The sequence below is a fragment of the Saccopteryx bilineata genome, chromosome 5 (genome assembly GCF_036850765.1).
Source record: "Saccopteryx bilineata isolate mSacBil1 chromosome 5, mSacBil1_pri_phased_curated, whole genome shotgun sequence".
Classification (NCBI taxonomy): domain Eukaryota; kingdom Metazoa; phylum Chordata; class Mammalia; order Chiroptera; family Emballonuridae; genus Saccopteryx; species Saccopteryx bilineata.
Genome location: NC_089494.1, coordinates 126,284,069 through 126,302,135, shown reverse-complemented (window position 1 = coordinate 126,302,135; position 18,067 = coordinate 126,284,069). Strand labels below are relative to the sequence as shown.

The following is an 18,067-nucleotide window of genomic DNA, read 5'->3' as shown; positions in this document are numbered from 1 at the left end:
GCAACTGGGGCTTTTATTTGGTTGACTTTATGGTAGTCTACTGTTATTTTTCAGGATCTAGCAGATGTTTTCTGAGGTCAGACTGGTGAATTTAATGGAACCATTATGGGAACAACCATTCTGCCTTATTTATTTATTTATTTATTTATTTATTTATTTATTTTCTGAAGTGAGAAGCAAAGAGGCAGAGAGACAGACTCCCTCATGTGTCCGACTGGGATACACTCAGCAAGCCCACCAGGGGGCAATGCTCTGCCCATCTGGGGCCCTTGGTCTGTTGCAACCAGAGCTATTCTAGAGCCTGGGGCAGAGGCCATGGAGCCATCCTCAGCACCCGGGCCAACTTTGCTCCAGTGAAGCCTTGGCTGCGGGAGGGAAAGAGAGAGACAGAAAGGAGAGGGGGTAGGGTGGAGAAGCAGATGGGCACTTTTCCTGTGTGTCTTGGCTGGCAATTAAGCCTAGGACTTCCACATGCTGGGCTGATGATCTACCACTGAATCAACCAGCCAAGGCCCCTCCCTATTTAGATCAGCCTATTTTAAAACAGTTTTATATTGGAGCACAAAGCATAACACAATTCTATGTTGTATACAAGAAAATATATAAAATAAAGCAATTTTGAAAGTTTGAAAATACAAGAATAGAAAAGCTATACCAAGAATTGGCAAACGTAAATAAATCAAGGATCATAAACTTACTATCACAGGGTTGATTTCATGGTAGAAAGCATTGAGATTTAGAAAGGCATTTTAGCCTGACCTGTGGTGGCACCATGGATAGAGCTTCCACCTGAAATGCTGAGGTCACAGGTTCGAAACCCCAGATTTGCCCTGTCAAGGCACATACGATAAACAAATCAATGAGCCACTAAAGTGAAGCAGGTATGAGTTGATACTTATCATTCTCCCACCTCTTTCTCTTCTCTCTCTGTAAAATCAATAACTAAAATATTTTTTAAAAGGCATTTTATAATAAGAGTTATAATTCACAATGAGAAAGACAGAAATATCTATGTACTGAATAACATAATTTCATTATTTAAAGAAATTATAAGCAAAGATTATAGAAGATACAAAGAGAATAGACAGTAATAATTGGTATAGTCCTTTCCAGATGAATGGAACAAGAGGAAAATATGGATAGAGAAGACCTAAAACTACAATGAATATGATAGACCTGAGATATCAAAGTCTGTACCCTGACACAGAGATGATATCTTTTCAAATGTCCTTGAAAGACTCAGAATTACTGGCCATATTTTAGGCCACAGGGAAAATTTTAATATATACCAATAAGTAGAACCATATAGATAATATCTAATTATAATTTTAAAATACCTCAGAAATTAATGACAAAACAAAATAAGTCTTACTTTTTGGAAAATTGAAAACACTTAGACAACATTTGGATCAAAAAGGAAAACAAAAAACAAAATAGATGATACCTAGAAAAGTATGAAAATGAAAATGACATATCAGAACCCATGGAGTTTCACTAGAATAGTAGTACTAATAGTAAAGAATATGGTTTTAAATGACTGCAATTATTAAAAATTTATGATAAACTAAATTAATTAAACACCCATGTAAGAAATTAGAAATAGAACAAAATAAACCTTTGAAAGTCAGAAAGATAAAATTGTGAAAGGGTGATGTGTAAACCAGAAAAATGTAGATTTAAAACAATAAATCCGCCCTGGCTGGTTGGCTCAACGGTAGAGCGTCGGCCTAGAGTGCGGAGGACCCGGGTTCGATTCCCGGCCAGGGCACACAGGAGAAGCGTCCATTTGCTTCTCCACCCCTCCGCCGCACTTTCCTCTCTGTCTCTCTCTTCCCCTCCCGCAGCCAAGGCTCCATTGGAGCAAAGATGGCCCGGGCGCTGGGGATGGCTCTGTGGCCTCTGCCTCAGGCGCTAGAGTGGCTCTGGTCGCAGCATGGCGAAGCCCAGGATGGGCAGAGTATCGCCCCCTGGTGGGCAGAGCATCGCCCCTGGTGGGCGTGTCGGGTGGATCCCGGTGGGGCGCATGCGGGAGTCTGTCTGACTGTCTCTCCCTGTTTCCAGCTTCAGAAAAATGAAAAAAAAAAACAAAAACAAAAACAAAAAAAAAAACAAACAAAAAAACCCCCAATAAATCCAAGAACTGATTCTTTGAAAATAAATTAGGTTAATTCTAAACTGACCAGGAAAATGGGGAAAAACACAAATATACCAAATATGCAATGAGGAGAATCAACTCCAGATGCAGAGGGAAGTACTCTTATCTTGAGATGACTGTTCAGTTTTGTCAAATAAGTTAGAAAATCTAGATGAAATAAATAATATTCAGGAGAATATAATTTCTCAAAATAGATTTTCAATGAGTTATAAAATGGTCGATAAAATTATAAAATGTTTTTATCACTTTCCATCAGTGATGTTCCCACTTTTCAAGCAGGTAGACTAAGACCTTGATCTGAGAGACATGACTCTGTGGGGGTCTGTTATCTTTTCCATCCTGTAGTTTGGTGCCATCCCCGGAGTGTGTGGGCAGAAGCAGCCTTGCTTCAGAACTTTGATCATGAGTACAGCTTTCAGTGACAACCTTAATGTGGTCTTCAGTGTGTGATCGGGTCATCAAAGCCAAATTAGTAGTTTATGTGGCAGGATTGGGAAATGAGTTTGTCTGTAATGAGAGGGTTTCGAGGGATTAGTAACCCTTTCAAGGTACCCTCTCTTCCTCTGTGGAGCAAAAACACTTCAGCCAGTAGTGATGACAGTTGTGTGCATAGAACGGTAGAAGATAACTATGCCGACCGAGTGCTGGGAACTTTCAAATAAATCATCCCACTTCTCCCTAAATACACCAATGCTGGGAACTTTCATATAAATCATCCCACTTCTCCCTAAATACATCAATGAAACAGGTGTTATTTTGAACGGGAAAATGAGACTCAGAGTGGTCAAGTAATTTGCTGAAATTACACAATTAGTAAATGGCTGAACTGTGATGAGGACCCAGGTCTCTCTGTCTGAAGTTAGTGTGCTTTTGAATATAGTAACTGCCTCCTGATGAGAAAGCAATTTAACTGGTGAGCACACATTCAAGCAGGGGTCCCCAAACTTTTTACACAGGGGGCCAGTTCACTGTCCCTCAGACCATTGGAGGGCCGCCACATACAGTGCTCCTCTCACTGACCACAAATGAAAGAGGTGCTCCTACCGGAAGTGCAGCGGGGGGGGGGGGGTATCATCTATTTTGTTTTTTGTTTTCCTTTTTGATCCAAATGTTGTCTAAGTGTTTTCAATTTTCCAAAAAGTAAGACTTATTTTGTTTTGTCATTAATTTCTGAGGTATTTTAAAATTATAATTAGATATTATCTATATGGTTCTACTTATTGGTATATATTAAAATTTTCCCTGTGGCCTAAAATATGGCCAGTAATTCTGAGTCTTTCAAGGACATTTGAAAAGATATCATCTCTGTGTCAGGGTACAGACTTTGATATCTCAGGTCTATCATATTCATTGTAGTTTTAGGTCTTCTCTATCCATATTTTCCTCTTGTTCCATTCATCTGGAAAGGACTATACCAATTATTACTGTCTATTCTCTTTGTATCTTCTATAATCTTTGCTTATAATTTCTTTAAATAATGAAATTATGTTATTCAGTACATAGATATTTCTGTCTTTCTCATTGTGAATTATAACTCTTATTATAAAATGCCTTTTAAAAAATATTTTAGTTATTGATTTTACAGAGAGAGAAGAGAAAGAGGTGGGAGAATGATAAGTATCAACTCATACCTGCTTCACTTTAGTGGCTCATTGATTTGTTTATCGTATGTGCCTTGACAGGGCAAATCTGGGGTTTCGAACCTGTGACCTCAGCATTTCAGGTGGAAGCTCTATCCATGGTGCCACCACAGGTCAGGCTAAAATGCCTTTCTAAATCTCAATGCTTTCTACCATGAAATCAACCCTGTGATAGTAAGTTTATGATCCTTGATTTATTTACGTTTGCCAATTCTTGGTATAGCTTTTCTATTCTTGTATTTTCAAACTTTCAAAATTGCTTTATTTTATATATTTTCTTGTATACAACATAGAATTGTGTTATGCTTTGTGCTCCAATATAAAACTGTTTTAAAATAGGCTGATTTAGTTCATTTATGTTTATTTATGTAAGGTGTTTGATCTTAATTCTGTCATATTGTTTTGTTACGCTTTCTGTTTTGTATCATAATTTGTTCAACTATTTCACTGTGTGGTCTTGTTTGATTTGTTGTAGTTGTGTGTATGTATTTTGCTCATTTGAAAGGTTTGTATTTTTGTTCTAGGTTACCATAATAATTATAATGTTACCTGGTGTCCTTAATCATCTATTTCTTTAGATTGTCTATTGAGTCCTTACTATATTTCTTTCTTTTCTTTTCTTTTTTTTAATTTTCGTGAGAGGAGGGGAGGAAGAGAGACAGACTGAAGCATGCGCTCCCACCAGGTTCCACCCAGCAGGTCCACTAGGGGGCGATGCTCTGCCCATCCAGTGCTCTGTTGCTCTGAACCAAGCTATTTTTTTTTAATAATTTTATTTTTTTAATGGGGTGACATCAATAAATCAGGATACATATATTCAAAGATAACAAGTCCAGGTTATCTTGTCGTTCAATTATGTTGCATACCCACCACCCAAAGTCAGATTGTCCTCTGTCACCTTCTATCTTGTTTTCTTTGTGCCCCTCCCCACCCCCTATCCCTCTCCCATTCCCCCCTCCCCCCCGTAACCACCACACTCTTATCAATGTCTCTTAATTTCACTTTTATGTCCCACCTACGTATGGAATAATACAGTTCCTGTTTTTTTCTGATTTACTTATTTCGCTTCGTATCATGTTATCAAGATCCCACCATTTTGCTGTAAATGTTTCGATGTCATCATTTCTTATGGCTGAGTAGTATTCCATAGTGTATATGTGCCACATCTTCTTTATCCAGTCATCTATTGATGGGCTTTTTGGTTGTTTCCATGTCCTGGCCACTGTGAACAATGCTGCAATAAACATGGGGCTGCATGTGTCTTTACGTATCAATGTTTCTGAGTTTTTGGGATATATACCCAGTAGAGGGATTGCTGAACCAAGCTATTTTTTAAGTGCCTGAGGTGTAGGCCAACCTGCTCCAGTGGAGCCATGACTGTGGGAGGTGAGAGAGGGAGAGAGAGAGAGAGAAGGAGGAGAGGTGGAGAGGCACATGGTCGGTTCTCCTGGGTGATCTCACCGGGAATCGAACCTGGCTCTCCAAACGTTGGGCGATGATCCACCAATGAGCCAATCAGCCAGGGCCTCTTTTTTCTCCTTTTGTTTATCACCAGATTTTAGTTGATTATATTCTTTCTCAGCATGTTCCCTCTGTCCTAAATCTCTATTTCATTTAACAGCTTGAAATATTTTACCCCAATTATAGATATGAAAATCATATTTGCACAAAGTCCCATTTTTTTTCCTCCCAACTTTTGTTATATCATTTTTAAATTGTGAGGCTTTATAACACTTATGCAACCTTAAACTCCGCATCTATTGTTTTCTTAGTCGTACACTTAATTCAGCGCTTTTTGCCATTTCTTTGGCAGCAGTTTCCCACTCATCTCGCCTTTAGGGGTTATGTTCAGCACTGTGCATGAAGATGAATGCTTTTGAATGAATGAGAACGAAGGGCTCGAGTGATCCTCCCCTCCTCTCCTATTAGAACATAGTTGGTTCCAAAGAAGATCTTTGCAACCAGGACCATTTTCCTTCCTCATCTTCTAGGGTTAAAGTAAACTCTCCCTTGAGTCCGAAATTTCACAAACTTGTGGCACTGCGACACCTCTTGGCGGAAGAGGACGCCAGCGGAGGGGAGGTGCAGTGCGGTCCTCCCGCCAGCAGAGGGCGCGACGACTAGGCAGCTGCAGCGCAGGGAGTCTCTCTCCGTGCCGCACGCTCTCCCTGACCCCGCGCCGGCACGCGCCTTGCGGACTTAACGTTTGGGGTTGCCGCTGGCTTCGGGCACGACCGCCGCTGGCTTACGCCGAGTGCGCCCAGCGATTTGTCTCCGCGGCATCTGGGCTTTGGTACCTGTCTTCCACAGAAAAGAATTGGGGGAGGATGTTTCACGTACCTAAATGTGACTTTATAAAGTAAGTTTTTTTTTTTAATAATTTTTATTTATTCATTTGGGGGAGAAGAGAGAGAGAGAGAGAGAGAGAGAGAGAGAGAAAGAAGGGGAGAAACAGGAAGCATCAACTCCCATTTGTGCCTTGACCAGGCAAGCCAGGGTTTTGAACCAGCAACCTCAGTGTTTCCAGGTTGAGTAAGTTTCTTTTTACTTGTTTTATTCTAGAATCTAAATTATCTTCATGGGATGGATCAGCGGTTCTCAACCTGTGGGTCGCGACCCCGGCGGGGGTCGAACGACCAAAACACAGGGGTCGCCTAAAGCCATTGGAAATACATATTTTATTTAAAAATGTATTGTATAATAAATATGTATTTTCCGATGGCTTTAGGCGACCCCTGTGTTTTGGCCTAAAGCCATTGGAAATACGTATTTTATTTAAAAATGTATTGTATAATAAATATGTATTTTCCGATGGCTTTAGGCGACCCCTGTGGGTCTTTCGACCCCCGCCGGGGTCGCGACCCACAGGTTGAGAACCGCTGGGATAGATGATCCAGGGTAGTAATACTTCAAGTCTTTCACAATAGTAAATCGTGAAGGCCATTCTGTAGTAATCTTTTGTTATGTATTTTGGAGGGGGAAAAATAATTTATATAATTCTCTTTTCATTTTAAAGTACAAATATTCATGGGAGAAATCAAAAGGGAACCAGCTAGGATTTTGTCTATAGCAGGGCAAAACAACTAATAGCTGATAAAATAGTTATAAATATGAATTCGACAGTGAATGGTAGATTTTATTGCATTTTTTTAGTGAGTAATTTATTCTGTTCCTTATATACTTAATCAATGCTGTTTTACATTTAAAATACTCATATTTGTAACTTGGCTTAATTTGGTATAAGTTAAAATATACTCTTTTTCTTGAATTTATTGTGGTGACATTGGATAATAAGATCACATAGGTTTCAAGTGATCATTCATTAATAAGATCACATAGGTTTCATGTTTTTTATAATACATAATCTGTATATTGCATTGTGTGCCCACCACCCAAAGTCAAATCATTTTCTGTCACCATTTATACCCACTTGATCCTTTACTATCTCTTCCCTTTGGTAACTGTTGTGTCCGAGTTTCCATTTTATATGCCACATGTGAGTGAAATCATAGAGTTCTTAACTTTTTGTCTTATTTTGCTTAGCATGATATTCTCAAGGTCCATCCATATTGTCACAAATGGCAGTATTTCAATTTGTCTATTCAATACAGACTATATATCATCTTTATTCAGTCATTTATTGAAGGACCTTTTGGTGATTTCCATGTCTTGGCCACTGTGAATAATGTAGTGAACAAAAGGGTGGATATATCTTTGCAGATAATGTTTAGTTTCTCTGGTAGATATCCAGTAGAGAGGGATTGCTGGGTCATATGGTAACTCTATTCTTAATTTTTTGAAGAAACTTCATACTGTTTTCCATAGTGGCTTTACCAGTTTACTATGCCACCAGCAATGAATGAGGGATACTTTTTTCTCTACAACCTCTCCAACACTAATTACTTCTCTTGTTGGTAATAACCATTATAACAGGTGTCAGGTGGTACCTTATTGTAATTTTGATTCGCATTTCTCTTGTAGCTAGCAAAGATGAGCATCTTTTCGTGGATCTATTTGTGGTTTGTATGTATTCATGAGAAAAGTGTCTTTTCAGGTCCACTCCACATTTTTAATTGGATTGTTTGTTTAGTGGTGAATTGTAGGAGTTCTTTATATATTTTGGCTATTACCCCCTTGTCAGAGCTGTTGTTGGCAATATTATCTCCCATTTAGTTGGTTGCCTTTTTGTGGGGGTTTCTTTTGTTGTGCAGGTTTTTAGTTTGATATAGTTCCATTCATTTATTTTTGCCTTTGCTTCCCTTGCCTTTTGGATCAAATTCATAAAATGTTCTCTATGACCAAGGGCCATAAGTTTAGTACCTGTTTTTTTCTCTATAATTTATTGTTTCAGTTCTTATATTTAGTTCTTTGATCATTTTGAATAATTTTCGTACATGGGGACAAACTGTAATCAAAATCTTTTGCATGTGGTTTTCCAATTTTTTCAGTACCTCTTATTGAAGAGGCTTTTTTCTCCATTGTGTGTTTTTGGCTTGTTAAAAATTATTTGCCCATACACGTGTGGTTTTATTTCTGGGCTCTCAATTATGCTCCACTGATCTGAGTGTCTGTTTTTCTGCCAGTACCATACTGTTTTGATTATTGTAGCTCTGTGGTATAATTTGAAATCTGGCTAGTGTGATTACTTTCAGCTTTGTTCTTTTTTTCTCAGCATTGCTTTCTCTATTCATGGTTTTTGGTGGCTCCATATAAATCTGATGATTTTTTTGTTGTAGTTAAAAAATATTGGGATTTTGATAATCTGTGTACAGCTTTGGGTTAAATGGAAATTTTAATTTTAACTTTTCCAGTCCGTGAACACGGAATATCTTTCAGTTTCGTTGTGTGTTTTTTAACCTCTTTTACTAATGCTTTGTAGTTTTCAGTATATAGGTCCTTCACATCCTTTGCTAAGTTTATTAATAGTTTATTTGTTAAGTTTATTTGTTAGTTTATTAAGTTTATTAAAATGCCTATTAATAGGCATTTTACTATTTTTGTTGCAATTACAAAAAGAATTTCATTTCTTTTTTCTGAAATTTCATTGTTAGTAGATAGGTGTGCAGTGGATTTTTGTATATTGATCTTTGTATCCTGCAACTTTACTGTATTGGTTTATTATTTCTAATAGTTTTTTTTTATGGAGTCTTTAATGTTTTCTATATAGAATCATGTCATCTGCAAAAAGTCACAGTTTTACTTCTTCTTTCCCAAGTTGGATGCCTTTTATTTCTCCAAAATTGATTTGTGAAGGAAGTATCAAAGTTGGGGATGTAATAAATGTGATAAACAGTTTGAGCCTAGCCTGTGGTGGCATAGTGGATAAGGCGTCAACCTGGAATGCTGAGGTCACCAGCTCAAGTCCCCAGTCTTGCCTGGTTAAAGCACATATAAGAAGCAAAAGAAGCAATTATGAGTTGATGCTTTTCCCACCCCACTTTTCTCTCTCTCCTCTCTCTAAAAATCAATCAATGAAATAAAATAGTTCAAACAGTTTTCATTAGTTAGTTTTTGTTGGTATGAGGTAGTAAACAAACTTGATATAGTTTATTGTAAGTAGAGTATGGTTAACAATTATTTGGAGAAGGAGGGAAATTATGAAATATACATGAATATTTTTCTTAAAATTTTCAAAACATCTGCCAAATTACTGCTTTGTCATTTAGTTGAAGTATCCCAGCCTATCCACCAGCATTTAGTAAAAGCTGGTGCTAAGAGTTCATGTTAATGTTCTTTAAGAAACTTGGAATTTTGCTAATTAACATTATAAGAAAGGGAGAGAAATAATAACCTTATTTGAAGGGTAATTTTAGTGGATCCACATTCTTTATTCTGATGGTGCAATGGGGAACTGATGGTGATGATTGACATTTGTAAGATAGTTGAAATGGATCAGAAGAGATGATTTGTAATACAACCTTGGACAAAATAAAGGAAGATTAGGCAAAGGAGAACTGGTCTTTGGAAAGTATCCTTGCCTTATAGGAAAGAGGGTCAAATATGCATGAATATATACACTTATTTGTTCATCCATCAGCCTCTCATTTATTCGTTCATAAAACCCTTATCAGATCTTCAGCCTTTGTAAGTCACTGTGCTAGTCACTGGGGATAGAAAATAAGATATGATCCCTGTTCATACCTGGAACACAGTGGGCACTCAGCTATTTATGGAGAAGAGGGAGGGAGGGAGGGAAGAAAGAAAGAAAGGAGGGGGGAAGAAAAGTAAAGAAAAGGTACATTTGTTGAGACAATTTAGTCTAAGAGGTATTATGGGTAGAGTTAAAGCAATTTAATCTTGTGAACCACAGAAAGTTTGGATGGGATCAGTGATTCTATACCAAATGGAAAAATAAATTCATAGTTTTCCTCTGGAATGTCCTAGGTAGCCTGCATCTCAAAGGCCCAGCTTGACTAGAGTGGGGAGGTAAAATACCATGGAACAGACAGACCTATGTAAAACTGCAACCTTTTCAAATGTACATTAGGCACCAATGGAATCATTGTAGCTGTGTCATTATCGAAAAGCCTAGTTTTCTCCAATGAAAGCCTCATGTTTATTTGGACAACACCACCCCCCCCCCCTGTGCCCCTTAGAATGTACCAGCTTGTAAGGGGTGGGGTGGAGGGACTCCCCTCCCTTCATGTGCTCTTTGCTGGCCTCTTCTCCTTTGGGTCTGGCTCTTGTGCCCCACTGAGCCCAACCAAATCTCACTCCAACCCCACATTAGCACTGGCTGAATTGTGCTCCAAGCCTCGTTCTTGACTTTGGCCCTTGAGCCCCCCCCCCATCTTGTCCAAGCACTGCCATGTGCCCACCCTTTAGCTCTCCCTGGATTGTGCCCACCAGAGCGTCCCCTCACCCCCTCCCGCTGTGTGCTTCCTGCTTGCCCCCTTGCCTTTGGCGTGGGCAGCTCAACCAGAGAGCATTCCAGTGTCTCCCTGCACTCCCTTCTCCTGTAGGCGCTCGCTGGAGGGGTTTTGTGTGCCCCAGCCCTCTGTGCGCTCCCTGGCCGCTCCCCTCTTGGCACCTGGGCCCCCAGCACATCCATGCGCCACAACCCTTCCCGTACCCCCAAGCAGTTGGCGTTGGCACCTTGGCAGGAGCTTGTCTTTGCACCCTTCGGCTGCCACAACGCACTCCTCGCTTCCCATCTCCCCCTTTTGCCCCATAGCATCGACATGCGCACTATCCGTTGTGTGCTCCCGGCACCCCCCTGCCCCCGCCTTTGGCACCACTACCTCTGACTGAGCTCACGTCCATGCTTCCCCCTTCCGATGCACCCCCCCCTTCAGTTGGCGCTGGTTGGAGGGCATCCCCGCACCCCCTGCCACTGTGCGCTCCCTGGCCAGCGTTCTCACTTTTTTGTGCTGGCACTTGGGTCTCCAGTGTGTCCACTGGGCCGTCTCATGCACAGGAAGTTCTCCCTAGTGAAGGGTTGAAAGCCAGGCAGGTCTCTTGGCCTTGGAGCGGATAAGAGTCAGGAAGGACGAGGGCTTGCTGACCACCCTGAAGATCTGCATCATAGTGGTTTGGGCAAGTCTAACCTGCTCTTGAGGTTACAGATGGTATTTTTGGTCAAGAACTTTCAGCAACAGTAGGTGTTGAGTTTAAGGTGAAAACAAGTTCAGAGGGTAGATAGAAATAAGGCTAAACTTGCAATATGGCAGTGAGGCAGTGTGGGAGACCACAAATCCTTGGGCAGGTAAATCAAGCCAGTGCGGAGAGTGGTCAGTAGTATGGGCACCGCAGGAAGACCCAGGGGTGCGAGCGAGTTCATCTCCCATCTCAACTCCTGGAAGGTCCGGGAAAGCAGAGCCTCCAGGCATTTGGTGTGGCTGCAGTGTCTCTCAGATATCTCATTTAATGGCTGTGATGCTGTCAGAAAGCAATCCCACCTCACTGACACTGTGCTGGAATATGACTCCTGCTCCATCGCTCCTAGTGGCTCTGTGCCCTGCCCTGAAGCCCAGCTCACTTGGGGTTCCTGTTTCTGACTTAACACCAGGAGCAGCTCCATTTCTTCCTTGAGGCTGGGAGAGGCTCTGAGGAGGCACTTTACCCCTATCCACCCCCCCCACCAAGTCTGGCCCAGGCCCAGCTGGCTTCTGGCTTCCGGCTTCCTCTACTCTGGCACGGACTCTGGTTCTAGCTTTGCTGCGGGCTCAGTTTCACCTCTCAGGACACGTTGGAGGGATTGAGGCTCATTTCAGGAATGGAAAGGCCATGTTCTCAAACACCACAGCAGACTGGAAAGTAGTTGCTAGACCAGCAGCCAAAGGTTTCCTGAAGGAATTCTAAGAAGTCTTTTCAAGCTCCTGCTGCTCCCTCCTAGACGGTAGAGCTTTGTTGGGAAGCACGTGGTGACTGGTAGCCTGACTAGCCTCAAATTTGTGGGGGCCAATCCTCTCAGGAATTCAGTTAGTACAAGAAACACTTTAAATGAGAATAATATGTGTGCCTGTCCTACCTGACTCTCAACTTTTGGGGAGGATTTGGCTTGTTTACAGACATACACATACATACATATGGCACAGATACTATAGAATACATGTGTTCTGAGGGGCAGCTTTTACCTTTCTGGGGATCATTCAGTAGCACAGTTCTCAAGTAAGGCTTTTGTGATCCTGGTTTCAACAGTTTAGTTTTTTTTAAATTTCTTGGGGTGACAGTTAATAAAATTATATAGGTTTCAGGTGTGCAGTTCTATAACAGATCATCTGTATATTGTAGTCACTACCCCAAGTCGAGCCTTCCATCACCACTTATCCCCCTCCCCATACCCTCTTCTACCTTCCACTCACAACCTTTTGCCCTCTGGCAATCACCATTTGGGGGTCCTTGGGTTACAAACCATTTCTATGACAGTGATATAAACTGAATTTTGGTGTAAGTCAAAGCCTGTCACTTACCTATCATAACATAGTTATAAAATCATAATCTAGAACATAAAAACATAACTAAGCATTTTATAATATGGCTTAAGCATACAGAGAGATTTTGTGAATATGATTTCTACACTTATGTGTGATTTGCACCAACTCAGGATAGACAACAGCATTATATTGTAAATAAAGAGATTTGTGCTAGGGAGACTTAAGATTCCTTCCCTTCCCCCACACCAGTGAGGAAGAGGATAAACACCTAGCCAGGTACCTGGGCAGGGGAGAGAAAGGCAAGCCCTTTTCCTGGCCTCTCTTTCCTTTAATGGACCATTCACCGATGCTTATCCCTGGCGCCCTGTAGACTCCCCGACCCCTCCTGAAAACGTGTAATTAATATATAGACCTCTAAACAAAGGAATGGCAAATGAACACTAGAAAATTTAGGAATATCTTTTTATATGTAGAACAGTTTCCACTATTGTGTTACCTTGTAAGTTTTAATGTGTAGAGATATTTTTGTAAATCCTACAGAAGAATGTTACAAGCTTACTAATGATTGTGTCATCTTCCCCTCCTCTTCCTGCCAACCTGTGTGTGATCAAAGGTAAATAACCTGCGTCAGGGCTATAGTCAGCACACACGATTTGGGTCAGTTCTGCCCCATGTTAGTCACGTGCAGCCGGCATATTATTAAATCTCCTTTTAATAAAACTTCTTAAAATTCATTTGGACTTGGTGTCTCTAGGTAAACCGATAGAACGTTACTTCCTGTGCGAGGAGTCTGAGAGCAGAGAACGTCCTGGAGCCCCCGCCCCAACACACTTGACCTTTCGGGACACAGCCCTCCGGAAGGAGGTCACACACAGCTGCCTGCTGCTTCCTGGCCGGCGCCCGCGCCCCTTGGACGGAGGGAGATGACCCGGGAGCTCCGCGCCAGGAACGGGGAGGAGCTGAGTCGCCGAGGGCGCGCGGCACCCTGGTGCTGGTGCTGTGGCCCGCCTGCCCCTCGCGGCCGCCCTCCCCCCTGCCGACACACACTCCCAGGTCGCGCGTTGACAGTACTGGACACGAGGTAACAGCAGAGAGGCCGTGATGGGTAAGTGGGCTTTCGTTTCCAGTCGGGCGGGGGGTGGCAGAGGGATCACTCCTCCTTATAAGCTGCTGGCTTGGCCGCCACTTTTGTTGTGTCCCGACAGGGCTCCGCGGCGGCGGGGTGGAGAGGCCCCAGCGCAGGGAGGAGCCGGGGTGCAGGTTCGGGCTGTGCGGGGTAGGCGCTGCGCCTTTCTTCTTTCTTCGCCTCCACGTTTCATGTTGCCGTCTCTTTTCGCATTTTTCTGCTGTCACCCCGCAGGGGGGGATGCTGCGGGGGCAGCTGCGGGGACTGAGGGGAGGGGTTCTGGTCCTGAGTGCCGGCAAGCGGTGGGGTGCGGGGCCCCCGGCGCTCCCCAACCGGCTTAGGGACTTGTATAGTCAGGTCAGTGCAGGAAGTTCGCTTTTTTAAGGGAGAAAAAAAATTTCCCCAGCCAGAAGGTGCCTGACTGGATAGTGGGTTGTGAAGGACGGTGGGACGAGGCGAGGGGTGTCTCCTGAGCCCCTTGTGCTAGTCGTGCTGTGTCTGGAACACAAACGTTCACGTTAAGGTGTTAAATTAGATGAAAGGTCTGAGAGAAAACAGCGAAGCGTTTTGCAACTATGAAGTATGTTGTAAATCCCTGTCCCTTCTTCACTTAATTGTTCTGGTGAAGAAAAGTGGCCTTAATAGTGGACGGCGGTGCTTGGGTCCTGTAGGAATGCAGGTCTTCGGCTGCCGGACGACTGGTTCAGGTGTCGCCGCTCTGGGTCTGCAGGTAGGGTCTGTCTCTGCAGAGGCTGCATGTGCAGTGCTAGTGGTCTTGTTCTCAGGGGAGATCTCCAAATGGTTGTAAACACTCATCTAACCACCTCTCAAACGGATGCGGGTTCCCAATCCCGCAGTCAGGCAAGAAGCCCTAGTTGTGGCTTTCCGGTGTCAGAGAAGAAGCGCTGTTGAACCCGCCTCTGCAGCTGCCCCGGAGTCTCCCTTAGGCTTAGGGTAGAACTCAGCGATCCTACGAGGGAGCTCCACTGAGCCAACATTTTTTGTACTTTTAAATTGTTTCCCACACCTGGCGGAGTAAGTAAGGTAGGTTTGTAATCTTTTCTGCGAGTTAAAATTGGAAAATATGATGCTTTGGTTTTCTGTAGGTTTGCAGAAGTGTGCCGAAGCTCATTATACTTATCCTTGCATCAGGTGTAGAGCAAAAATAGATTACAATAGTGCTCAGTTTCTGTTTTTCTTTAGAGTAAAGATTTTAACTCCCAGAAAAATTTATTGAGGAATTCATGTGCCAAGGAGTTTGATTTCGTGTGTTTACTTTGTGAACTGGAGTTTTAATTTTTTAACATAAGGTATTATGATTTGTATGAGGACCCTTATAACTCTTAGGCATTTATTTGGGCCTTTTTTGAATAATTTAAAGGCATAATTGAAAATGGAAATTTTAATTTCACTGGCATATATTCGTAAAACTTAATAGAGTTAAAATATGAAATTTTATAATAAAATGAATTCGTCAACTACATTTAAAGTTTCAATTCTTTCTCTTTTTTTGGTAGGGGGTGATGTTTTACAGGCACTTAAGTATTCATCAAAGAGTCACCCCAGTAGTGGTGATAACAGACACGAGAAGATGCGAGACGTAGCAGATCCTTCACCACCAAATAAGATGTGCGGAGATCTGACAGTCCTGAGAACAAATACACTGACAGCACAGGTCACAGTAAGGCCAAAAATGAGCATATTCACAGAGTTAGAGAGAGGGATGGTGGCGAGTAGCTTTTTTGTTGAAACTTTCACATATATTTAACAGACTGTATACATAAAACAATAGGTGGCAATAACGCTTCTAGCTTGCGAACATTGCCATATGGTTATGTTATGAAAATGTTTTATTTTTGTTTGATTCTTGACAAGTTACTGTAGAAATAAGGTGCTGACCCAGTATATCTAAAAATGGACTCCAGCATCTGATAATAAGAGAATGCACTTAAGAACATAGTCTACCAAATGCTTTATGAATGGTGAGAGAAATACAACACATTTTCCCAAGAAAGAAACTTTCACCTTTTCAAGTTAAGGTTTTATTTTATTTGGCTTAGTTAATTTTGAGATTCTTGTTGCTGCTTGAGTCTTATTTTTTAAGGGCCTCAAATGTATTTCCTAATGATAAATTTTTTATTTTTTTTATTTTTTGACAGAGACAGAGAGAGGGACAAATAGGGACCAACAGACAAGAAGAGAGAGAGATGAGAAGCATCAATTCTTCATTGCGGCTCCTTAGTTGTTCATTGACTGCTTTCTCATATGTGCCTTGACGGGGGAGCTACAGCAGACCAAGTGACCCCTTGCTCAAGCCAGCGACCTTGGGCTCAAGCTGTTGACCTTGGGGTCTCAAACCTGGGTCCTCTGCATCCCAGTCCAATGCTCTGTCCACTGCGCCACTGCCTGGTTTTTGTGTCTGTTTTTTTTTTTTTTTTTTTAAGTACAATTTCCATTTTTTTTTCCAGAGGACTTTTCTTTAGTCCTTAAGGACTTAGCCCCTTACATGGGCTTTGTTGGAGGTTGTGGGGCAGCACCCACAGGTCTAAATTGGGGTGGAGGGTGTTCAGTCTTTCTGGCTTCAGGAGAACCCGTTCCTGACTACCTTGCAGTGAATGGCACAACTCACACAGTAATGTGGTTTCACGTACAGCTTGGGATGCACACAGGCTTTGAAGACCCTCATCTCAGAAATGCCCCTAATGGCTGCAGCCTATACTACGTTTTGAATGAAGAACTTCTTAATGGCCTTGTCCGTAAGCACACATCAGGCACAGCTGGTGCAGAGAATAGGCTGCACATGGCCTCGGCCTTTTTTGGCATGAACGTTGTTCCTTCTTTCCTTGGTCATCTTGGAAGTGGTGACCTGAGGGAGCTAGTTCTACCATTACTATCTTTCTAGTTTCTCATCATTTAAACAAGAATTAAAGGTGTTCCTACTCTTTCTATGGAAATGTACGCATACCCAGGAAAAAGTACGGTATTTAATTTATTGTGCTACTCTTAAAAAGAATGTTTTTAAGTTTCTTAGTTTAATAAACTTTTACCGAAGAGCTAAGAGTTTCCATGAAGACAGACTTTGTAACCACGCATATTTTCCATGAGATTAAAGTTCATGAAAATGCAAGGGCTGTTAATGAGATCATTTTAAGAATCATTTCCAACATATGACTACAGAAAATGGTTTGACTGTGGGTGATGGACACACAATGCAACACGTAGTTCATATATTATAGAAATCTACTCTTGAAAACTATGGGCTTGTTAACCAATATTACCCTAATAAACTTAATTTCAAAAAATTTCATTTTCTTTCTGTTCATGTCTATGATGTTTTTGACATATACAATTTTAAATCCTTTTAAATAAAATAGAACATTTTTCCCTTTTTATGCCTCCTATTGTTTTGTATATAGAGACATATATCTTGAGATTTGATGTTCACTGATATTTTCAGCTTTTTATGGTTATGCTGTTTTACTGAAAGACTGGTGAAATTCAAATAAGGTCTATAGTTGAATAGTATTGTCGTAGGGTTAATTTATTGGTTCAGTGGCTGTTGTCACTCTTGATGTTACATTAGAGGTCTGGGGAAAAGGTACATGGGAGCATTCTGTATTGATTTGCCATGCTTTTTTCTATGTAAAAAACTATTGGTAAATAAATACTCTAAATCAGTGATTATCAACCTTTGTTTCTCACGCACTCATAAACTAATTACTAAAGAAAAAGGGGCCCTGACCTCTTCTTCTTTAGTAACTAATTTATTTGTGGCATGAGATGAAAATGATTGTATTTAGTCAGGGGCACTGACCTTAGTAATTAGTGTGGGAGGGGGGAAAGGTTGAAAATCACTGCAAATATCTATAACATAAATATTAAATAAAAATAGATAAAAGAGAAAAAGAATCATTTGCACTTGTGCTTTCAATCTTTCGATGACTTCTTTTTGTCTCAGAATGAAGCCCAAAATCCTTCAAACGAGTGTTCTGCTGGCCAACAAGGACCAGGGCAGGACAGGATGTAACTACAGGACAGTGTGACACCTGTGAGCACCCAGGAGGCACAGCTCAGGTGTACCTCCCAGTGTCAGTGTCAGGTGCCCCAGGACTTGCTGCACAGGCCAGTCCCTAGCTCCCACTGGTTCTCTGGGCTGGCCAGCAGGGGGAGTCCACCCCTGCCCGCGCCCAGCTCCTGCTGGGCCTCACCTCTCAGTCTTGCTGAGCCGTTCCAGGGCCTGGAACCAGGCCCCTTTAATTTGTATTTTTTG

General features: G+C 41.7%; 1 non-coding gene and 1 pseudogene across 1 annotated transcript; one reads left to right on the top strand and one right to left on the bottom strand.

The window, feature by feature from the left end:
* The first annotated feature begins 1,692 nt into the window (after positions 1-1,692).
* Positions 1,693-1,768, top strand: TRNAS-AGA (transfer RNA serine (anticodon AGA)). Its single transcript has one exon. It is a non-coding gene; the product is annotated as a tRNA-Ser (tRNA).
* A 14,190-nt stretch (positions 1,769-15,958) lies between these two features.
* LOC136338567 (putative ribosomal protein eS26-like) lies at positions 15,959-17,686 on the bottom strand (annotated as a pseudogene).
* Positions 17,687-18,067: the final 381 nt, after the last annotated feature.